General features: G+C 39.3%; 1 pseudogene; it reads right to left on the reverse strand.

Annotated features, from left to right (window-relative positions):
• Positions 1-406: 406 nt before the first annotated feature.
• Positions 407-6,955, reverse strand: LOC121773509 (annotated as a pseudogene).
• Between the last annotated feature and the right edge of the window lie 4,225 nt (positions 6,956-11,180).

Consider the following 11,180-nt stretch of genomic DNA (forward strand, 5'->3'; position numbering starts at 1 on the left):
GTGCTCATTTCAGTTGGAAGAAGAAGGCAGAGTTCGGTAAGCTCGGCTTACCGAGCTGGAACTAGCCTAGAACTAGCCGAGAAGAAGAAGGCAGAAGAAGGAAGCTCGGCTTTGAGCTGGAACTAGCCGAGAAGGAAGAGTTCGGTTGTGAGCCGAGGAAGGAGTTCGGTCTTAAGCCGAGGAAGGAGTTCGGTCTTGAACCGAGAAGGAAGAAGCAACCTAGCCGAACTAGCCGTTGGAGCAGCAGTTAGTTAGCTGAGATGTAGCGGTTATTCTTCTTGCTTTCTTGATTCTTCTTGTAGTTAGTTAGTAGCAGTTGCTACTTGATTGTAAAGCTTTAAATAGCTCACCGTGTATGTAGTTTAGAGTAGAGTTTAATCAATAAAGAGTTTTCCAGTTTTCTCTCCAAGATTATCATCTTCAATACTCAAAGTGTGAGTGTGTGTGTTTTCTGCATTGTGTGATCTCATACAACAGTGAGTGTGTGTGTGATCTTATTGAGTGTGTGAAAGCCTTGTGTGTGTGAATCCTAACAACTGGAGCGGAGATTTCAGCAGCTTCTTCACCGTATCCACTATACTAACGAACGAGGGGCGCTCGGCAGGGTCACTGCAATTATATATCAATAGTCAGTAACCGATACCAAATGTAAGAGATAAAAACAAAGGTAGGGAAGAAGTATTACTCGGCCCAGCAAGCCTCCATCAGAGACACCAAGACTGGGGAGGTGTTTGGTGGGATTGCAAGCCTTCGATTCTGAAAAGCAACTGCTCCAACCACCTGCGAGTTTGAAAAGAGTTGCACGGGTAATTTACCCTAGTTTGATTGACCATGCGTACATACGGTAGATTCTAAGTTTCTCTACTTCAACAATATTTCTTTATTTCCTACTTAACCAATTTTACATTGAAACTCCTGTCGTCCACTACCAAAACTATTTTTTCGGAATTTTTTTTATGGACGGAGGTAGGACGTAGTAAGTAGTACTCCCTCCATCCCTCTGTAGTAGAGACATTTATTTTCGGCACGGGATTTAAGAAATTTTTTTTAAATGAGTTAATTAAAAGGAGAATAAAGTAGAAAGGAAAAAGGTAAAGAGATGAAGAGAGTGTAAAGTAAAAGACAGTAAAGTACTTTTTGCCAAAAAATGAAATGACTCAGCTACAGTGGGACAACCCAAAAAGGAATACGACTCACCTACAGAGGGACGGAGGGAGTACTATACAACATGTATAGCTCAGTTTATATTATCGCCTGGGCAGGGCTAAGACCGCTCCAAGGCTGTTGCATTGTGACGAGCTCCCATAAAATTACTCCAAAACTGTAAACATCAGATTTCTCATTGGAGGGCTCTCCGCAAAGAAATTCAGGGGCCATCCATTCAGGCTGAAATGAGAAAAGGAGACCATTAGATGCTGATTGCACTCTACCTAGTTAGCAGCACCCATAGGACAGACAGGGAGATCCGACACGATTGTATGATAGAGAAATATTTACAAAGAGAGAGAGAGGGAGGGAGGGAGGGACTTACAGTTCCAGCAACAGACTTTGATGAAATGAATGTATTTGCTTTGAATCTTGACAAGCCGAAATCACTCACCTAAGTCGTGTTATAGATAAATCTTTTAGTTACAAACTATTTTAATAGAAGCTGGGAGAGACATAATACGGCGTTACCTTAACAGTCCAATTCCGATCAACCAACAGATTTGGTGATTTCAGGTCCCAGTGGACGATAGGTGGGTTAAGACGATGAAGATAATTGATTCCCTTAGCCTACACACAGTTTGAAGTTCAAGAGATGAATAATTTAATGATTTCAACAAGAGATGAATCAGATGAACTATACAAGATTCAAAACGAACCACATCGAGAGCCATGAGTAGAGACTTCAAGAGATGAATAATTTAATGATTTCAACAAGATATGAATCAGAAGAACTATACAAGATTCAAAACGAACCACATCGAGAGCCATGCGTAGACGCCTCCTCTGATCCAATATCTCCCCAGCAGTTGGTCTGTGTATCAGCCGGAATAGACTGCCTCTGAATCACAAAAAATGAATATTGTAGAGAATAAAAACTATACAGTCTTGCTTTGTACAAAGTTAAGATGGGTGCTACGATTCAGAACACACCTCCTCGGCAAGTACTCTGTTACTATAGATAGATGCGGATGTCTTGTAACAGCTCCCATGAACAGCACAACATTAGGATGACGGACACGTTTCATGATGGCAACCTGCGAAAGAGACGAATAGAAAATTAGAGGTTAGGTGATATGGAAGGCACCAAGTGACACTCCCATTAGAATGGCAACCAGTAAATATAGATGCATCAGAAATTGAGACAATTTTATGGAGTACATCGGCACATACACTTGTAGCATGTTAACCTGACTATATCTAGTACTCCCTCCGTCCCACAATAAGAGTCACATTTTACCATTTCGATCCGTCTCACAATAAGAGTCACATTTCACTTTTACCATAAATGGTAAATAGGTCCACATTTCACTAACTCACTTCACTCACATTATATTTCTTAAAACACGTGCCCACACCAAAGGTGACTCCTACTGTAAGACGGAGGGAGTAATATTATTTCTGCCAAAGAGATAACAATCAAATATGCATAAGAAATAAAAATTATCCTGAAGCAAGTCAAATACAAGCGTAGCGATTTCTTATCTGATATACTCCTTCCGTCCCATTAAATATGCAACATTTGCTTTTCGGCACGGGATTTTATGTAGTGTTGTTTTGTGAGTTAATGAAAAGAGAATAAAATAAAAGAGAAGAAAAAGTAGAGAGAGTATTGTTTCCATTTTTAGAAATGTTTCATTTTTAATGGGACAAACCATAAAAGAAAACGTTTCATTTTTAATGGGACATGGGAGTACTATAAAACATCCCAATATTATCATAACACAATCATAAACAATTTTAGAGGATAAACAAGTTTATGTAATGGTTTGAGCTAATAGGACATAAATTGAAGCATATATATGCTTATTTTATGAAAATTTGAAAATAGATCTTAGCAGTTTTTAGAATGTATTTTAAAGCATGGGTGTGTAATTTGTGATCTAGATCACAATGATAGTATTAGGTGGTCATGAAGTTGTGGTAAAATGGGATTTTATGAAAGTGTTAATTGACAATATAAAAATTAGATACATACAATAACAAATATTCATAATTTACTTTTCTTTAAACCAAGGAAAAAGTTCACAAAATCAAAAGCTTCTAAATCTCCATCACTAAGATTCAAAGAGACATTGTAAAATATGCCTAAAGAAAATTGAAAAGTATCTATACCTCCCTTAGAAACTCCTTCAATTGATCATCATGAAAATCCTGGATGGTTAGAACCTTAACTGCTACATCCTGCAGGTATACTAAAATTTCAGCTACACCAAGTCCTAACTACCGAAAAATATCGAGAAGGGAAAACCACAACAAATCAAGGGGAAAAAGCATAGATATCAATAAAACTTAAGAAATCTGTTTCGCACAAAATTCTAACCGATCCATGCCATTCAGCCCGATGAACTGTGCCGAAAGATCCTACCAAGTGAAACAACCAGTGCATCAAAACAACAGTTTGTGAACTAGTTAGCGTCATTTAATACAAGAAACAATCCTACCAGCTCCAACACGTTCTTTGATATGTAACTCATCCCATGCGATCTCAAGCCAATCCATTGCAAGAGAAGGCTCAATGCTTAAATATCTAGGAATCAATGAACCACGATAGTTCAAATTATCATAACATTTGTTCTTAATCTGCTGCTCATTTTTGCTTTCACATAAGGATACTTTTGGTGGTTGTCGACCAGCTTGAGCTAAAACCGCATTTCCTGCTACAACAATCTCCTTTTTATAAGTTTGTTTTATGATAATTCTGTCAGTTCCTGGTTTAGAATGACCATCTTCGGACACTGCAACACCAATATCAAAAACATCCATGCTGCTCTTGTCATTTTCTACTCTTTCCGGACGGGTAACGCCCTTGAGTCCATCTGCGCGGACTGCAAGTAAGTCCTACAGGTAAGTGTGCTAAATTTTTATTTAATTTAATTAAGAATCAAATTGGTCTAATTTTTTATCTTCATTCATGTTTCTGAAAGCTAGTACCTGTGGAATCTGTTTAAACCCATGCTGCAATCTAAATGATCTAGATCTACATTTCTAGGCAGAATATTTAAAATTGTTGAAGATGAGAGTTGCAGATAACTAAAATAAAAATATACCAGGGAGAATATGTTTATAACAATAGTTGCAAACCATATCGAGTCATCAGAAAATGCCTAGCGGCATGTAAAGCCAACCTGAACGCGTAGGATTGTTACTTCCGCACGCGTACTTTGATTTCACCAATTGACAATCAAACTTATTCTTCAAATCTTGCTGAAATTCTTTTATGTGAGATATTTGAAATGGAGAGGGCACAGGGGCAGGCAAATTTCCATTGATTGATGAATCGGGATCATGAATGTGCCCCGGTTGCCCAACTAGATCAACAACATATTCCCTGCTAAAACACTATTCATTAGAATGGATTACTGTACAAAGGTACTTTGTAACTTTCTCATCCTGCGTTTTTTTTCGGAATGATAAAACTTTGGAGTATATTCAAAACAAATATTTTGACATGATATTTCGCATGACTATGCTTCGTAAGTGTTATGAAGGAGTAGCTTGATATGTTTCAAAACTAAATAATCAAATGTATCCTAGATTCGCATCAACCAAATCAAGCTCATAACAATATTATCGCTGAAAGCTATTGTTAATTGAAAAACAGTCATGATCTCATGGAGTTCTGTAGATCAATGAGTTCTGTAGCATATATATGCAAAACAAACAATCCGACACCAAGAACAAAGAGTCCACAAAATAAAGCACTCATAGAGGAAGTGATGACTGATATTAAGAAACACAAATGAAAACAAGATCTAACCTCAGAATCTTCCTTTCATCCTCAATTTTGATGAGGCATGACGATTGATAGTCAGAATCACAATATTTGCAACCTCGATCAATCCGACAAGGCAGACCTACATAAATCCGCTAGTTTCGGAAAAGAGAAGTTTTTTTCTCAAAAAACTAAATTAACGAAGATGATTAGCTATCTCACGAAAAATAAAAAAAATTTATACAGTACTCCACTTGCTGCCTGCAGAGCACCTCCTTCGTTTTGTATGAGTATTTTATTTACAGATGCTAATAATAAAAATAAGTTGGTTAACCTTCTTCAGCTCATACATTTTAGGATGGAATAACAAGATCGGTTATATGATACAAAAGATCCAACAAAACTAGGATTACATGAAGCCAACTTCACCTTCGACACTGGACTAAATCCAGGATTCATGTTCACTGAAAACATATTGAATAATCTAGCTAGACCACAAACTGTGTGGTAGAAGTAAATGCATTTTATGCCTTTTGAGTATGACAAAATTTTGACTTTTAACCAACTTAAAATCTTATAGTTCAACCAATAGACAAACTTCAAATTTCAGCAGCCATTAACTTGGGAAAATGGAGTTTTCTCTGTATAAAGCACTGATTGTTGAGTTAGTGAAATTTGATGATAAATTATGTACAAGTTAAAATAAGATTAACAGTGAACAGACATATTGACCTTGAAGAGAATAGCGCGGTGCCTACCGATTGGAAGGACGATGCATTTGTACAAATCCTTAAACCTTTGATCGACCAATTTCCATCCGCGGTGAAGGTCGTATATGTATATGAAGTTAATAAGTACCCCAAAGAGAGAGCAACAAGTTTTCCAAGTTCCTCAGCCAAAGTGAGGTTACTCTCAGCAGAGAAATAAATCTCCTGAGCTTTATCCTCAAGCTCCCTGAGCTGCGAGTCACCGCGACGATCCACCAAAATGACCTCCAACCAAGAATCATTGGGTTCGACACTTGACAGAGCAATCAACGACGGCATCCTTGTAGCTTCCTCGACCTCATTGCACATCACCCACATTCACCCCCAATATGTTGTAGAATCCATCCTTTATTTTGTCATTGTATGACAAGCAACCACTCACCTGAAAGTTGAGACCAAATCAATCAGATTCATACAATTTGATTACTATGAAATGAAGAAAGGCCCCGGGCCATACCCAAAGACGATAGGAGACGGTGTCCGCATCGGGGAGGGGAGAAGCAGAGGCTCTGTCACAAGGGCGGCCTGTTGAGTAAGGCGTTTCGCAAACATGAGCTGCAGATAGTACCCTTCTTTATACCTCCGCGCCACCCCATCCGCCTCCTCCTCCGCCTTCCAATTCCCGTCCAAAGAGGTACCGGAAAACAAGCTGCCGGCGTAGCTAGTGCTCCCCTCACTCTGCAGGGGCTCAATCTCATTGCTTTGCAGTAGCCGCTCTTCCTCCTCGACAAATCGGGACGCCTTCTCCTTGTGTCTCTTGTCGGAGAGCCACTTAACGAAGGCGGCCAGCTGCTTCCCGTGAATCTTGTCGCCATCAACCACCACCTGCTGCTTATTCTCGTGATCACCCGCCGCCAACTTGCGGTCCGGAAATTGCCGCGGGAAAAAGTAAGTCGTTCGATGCGGCATCTTTTTCTGATGATCACGTGAAGATCAAATCCTCAACAACCTGAAGCTGCACCGAAAACGACAGTGTATCGTCATTCGCCGGCGAACGACATCCAAATCACATTTTCATACACACCAAAAATTATAACAATTCAATTGCAAGGCATCGCATCAATTCAACAACAATTCAACAATTGCAAACTGATAATCAGAGAACAATAAAGAAGATCGGAAACAAACTTGAATATTGGCGGAAAAGAGGAGGAGGAGGAGGAGGAGAAACACACATATCACGCACTAATCAATGAGGAGCATGAAGATAGTAGTATTATAATATTATGTACATGTAGAAGTAGTAGAAAGAGCATTATACATTATGTATTTGGTGGAGAGGTCTCAGACTGTTGGGTTTAAGCCGACTATTTTAAGCGCCAACTTGCGCAAACATGAATATTTTTATGGCCTCGGCTAAACTACGCCTGGGCACTGGATGCGCACCCTGCTTCGCCGTTTGCCACGTACACTTTCCAAAGGACACGTATCTCACTCACTCACTATAGCGTATGTTAGCTAAATCCAGGAGGTCGCAAGGGGGTCATAAACTAACTGGAAAAGCTACTGTTTCGTGGACTAATACGGCCGGAATTCTATCGCATTGGGAATACAAATTATCATCAATTTAATACTAGAACTGGTATCCTCAGCGCCGTTGCGCAGCTAACGACATTCGTAGTAAGAGCATCTTCAATTGGGGGACGTCCGGTCGGACATCCGCGACGGGCGACCGGGACGTCCGCCATTGTGGCGTGGCAAGTTGGATACGGACGTCCCGTAAGGACGTCGGATGTCCTCGGACGTGCGGGCGACGGGCGGGCGGACGTCCGCCATTGTGGCGTGGGTCGGACGTCCGATATTTATTTTTTTTTATTTTTTTTAAACTCTATATATACGACTCGTTGAACTTCATTTCATTCGCACTACTTGTGTTAACAAGTTTCTCTCTTCTTTTAATACAAATTTCATTTCTACTTAATGGAGAACGACAAGAACTCCCCCGCCACGAGCGAGTCGCGCTTTCGAAGGCTTGGGTTTCAATAGTCGAGGATCCCTATGTCTGTGCTAACCATGTCACGACCGCCCATACTAGGGGTGTTACAAACGAGGCGATCGTGACCAAGGGACAAACATTAAGAATAGCATTTAAGGATAACAGTTCATAAGAAAGACTCAATTAGCTTAAAAGGAATATATATATATCAGAGTGTATGATACACAGAGTGCAAACTCGACTTTAGCTCCAAACAAATGGGAAAAACTCGAATAAAATCAGAGTGTCTTTTCAACAATCAGCAACTCGAGATAAAATTATCTCAACAACACTTGGCGGAAGCATTCGAGAGTAGAATACTATTATGTATGAAGACATAATATATTCAGAAAGTTTTATTTACAATCTTCTTCTCTTTCATGCTCAACACCCACCGCGCTCGTCACCGCTCAACCTGCACATAGAGAAAACATATGCAGTACTGAGTACTTGGTGTACTCAGTGGACACGTGCCAAAATATATTTTATAAAAACAGATTTTGTCAAGCCACTCTCTGAGTGAACTCGGGATTTTAGGAAAAGTCCGAGAACACTAAACATTTTTCTTTTCCTTTTTCAAAAGCGATCTTTCGATCTATTTTCCTGGAACATATGCCGTATCTGACAAACCCGATTTCACTATCTCTTGTTCATTCATCAGTCCATTCATCATTCATCGTTCCTTTCATCATTCATCATATCTTAACATTCAAGTGCCGGGGAAGTGGTTACCCCCCACGGTCTCCCATCAATCCATTGCATTAATCGTTGCAGTCAGATAGGCATAGTTCCAAAACAAAATATGGCTTGACATAATCTTTTCAACTTTATTTTCCTCAAAACGTTTTTGAAACATAAATCATTTTTTGTTCCGTCAAGATCGAGCATCATCTCATATCACATCAACAAGTCGAGCAAATCACAAATCACTCGATAAATCAACACATATATCACATAACATCACTTTCACCTTAATTATTTCACTTTAAGCACATAATCACATCAACATCGAATAAAAATTAATAATACTCGCAATCTCAGTTAAAAGGAATTTCGTCACATAAAATGATGCTCGAATCAAAATATTAAAACTAAAGCTCTTGAAAACACTTTAGTTCGAAAGCCCACGTGAAATACTTTTCGTAAAAACTGTAACTTTAACAGAAAGCCTACGAAAAACATAGTTAGAAAGCCCTACCTCGTTCGTTTAAAGCCATCATGCCGTGCTCCTCTCTTTCTCCTCTTGGTCGAAGGTAAGGTTGCACTTCCCTCGATCAAAACGCAGCGCCGCCACCGCTGCGGGTCCGCCGTCGTCGCGGATCCACCTCAGCCACCGTCGCCGAGGATCTCCTCCAGCCGCCTATGCTGTTCCCGACAGGTAGGTGGTCGGAAATTCGTTCCTCCATCCCCTCTCTCTTCTCTCTCTCGGATTTCTCAATTCTTTGGTAGTGAAGTAAAGGATTTGAAGTGGAGGGAGGTTGTATTTATAGAAAAAAAAATTTCATAAAAGGCAAAAATTCACGTCTTTTTGTTTCGATGCGACGAGTAATTAATGCGGCCATCGTTGGAAAACGTGCCTGATGCGACGTGGTTCTTATCCAACTTTTCGTCTTGATGTGATGCGGTTCTTATTCAACTTTTCGTCTTGATTTGTTGTTGAAAGTGTATTTGATACGTGGTTTATTCTTTCGTGTAGGTATCATTTTGGGCTCGTAACAATTGGGTTTCAAATTGGGCTAGGAAAGAATAATTGTTTGGCCACAAACGTGAAATACTTCTCTCGATAAAAGAAACAAGGTCGAAAAATTTTCAAGTGCACAAACGACGGTCCTTTCAAGAACACAATAAAAAGGTAGAAAAAGTCGGGGTGTTACAATCTACCCATCTTACAAAAAAATTTCGTCCCGAAATTTCTTACGTCCTTCGAATGGTTCGCACTTAGCTTGCTTCAAAGTTTCACGCAATTCCAAGAAAAGGTTCATGGTCCATCGGCCTCCATTCGCACTCTTGATCTCCTTGCCTCGTCGTGACTTGACAAATTAGGGGTTCACCCTTAACTTTCAGATTCTCGTTCGTTTTCATCGCTCGGAAAAACGATAAATTATCTCAACTTAAAACTACGGTTCGCGCGTATTCAATCTAGCCTACAACATAAGCACTCTATGTTCACAACATACTTCATCATCATAGATCAGCAAATATCACATATAAAGTCATTCATACTTCAAATAACAAGTATAATACACAACATTTACCTTCCCAAAACACAACCCTTTCACATTTCACATCTACTTTCAAAATAAATATTTTCTTCAAAACTCACACTTTTCTCAAAAATTTCACATAAAAAAATATATTACCTCTTTCTTGGTTGAGCGTGGCAAAGCGGGATGTTGAGCCTTCCAAATTTAACCTTATTTTAGTCTAGCGAATCGAATCTAGACTAAGAATGAAAAAGACTCTCGGGTCCAGAGCGGAAAGAAAAATTGCTCTGATACCATTCTGTCACGACCGCCCATACTAGGGGTGTTACAAACGAGGCGATCGTGACCAAGGGACAAACATTAAGAATAGCATTTAAGGATAACAGTTCATAAGAAAGGCTCAATTAGCTTAAAAGGAATATATATATATCAGAGTGTATATACACAGAGTGCAAACTCGACTTTAGCTCCAAACAAATGGGAAAAGCTCGAATAAAATCAGAGTGTCTTTTCAACAATCAGCAACTCGAGATAAAATTATCTCAACAACACTTGGCGGAAGCATTCGAGAGTAGAATACTATTATGTATGAAGACATAATATATTCAGAAAGTTTTATTTACAATCTACTTCACTTTCATGCTCAACACCAATCGCGCTCGTCACTGCTCAACCTGCACATAGAGAAAACATATGCAGGGCTGAGTACTTAGTGTACTCAGTGGACACGTGCCAAAATATATTTTATAAAAACAGATTTTGTCAAGCCACTCTTTGAGTGAACTCGGGATTTTAGGAAAAGTCCGAGAACACTAAACATTTTTCATTTCCTTTTTCAAAAGTGATCTTTCGATCTATTTTCCTGGAACATATGTCGTATCTGACAAACCCAATTTCACTATCTCTTTTTCATTCATCAGTCCATTCATCATTCATCGTTCCTTTCATCATTCGATATCTGTCACGCCCGCCCACCCCAGGGGTGTTACAATCGAAGCGATCGTGACCAAGGGACAAACATTAAGAATAGCATTTAAGGATAACACTTCATAAGAAAGGCTCAATTATCTTAAAAGAATAATATATCTCCAAACAAATGGGAAAAGCTCGAATAAAATCAGAGTGTCTTTTCAACAATCAGCAACTCGAGATAAAATTATCTCAACAATACTTGGCGGAAGCATTCGAGAGTAGAATACTATTATGTATGAAGACATAATATATTCAGAAAGTTTTATTTACAATCTTCTTCTCTTTCATGCTCAACACCCACCGCGCTCGTCACCGCTCAACCTGCAAATAGAGAAAACATA

The sequence above is a fragment of the Salvia splendens genome, chromosome 17, assembly GCF_004379255.2.
Source record: "Salvia splendens isolate huo1 chromosome 17, SspV2, whole genome shotgun sequence".
NCBI lineage: Eukaryota > Viridiplantae > Streptophyta > Magnoliopsida > Lamiales > Lamiaceae > Salvia > Salvia splendens.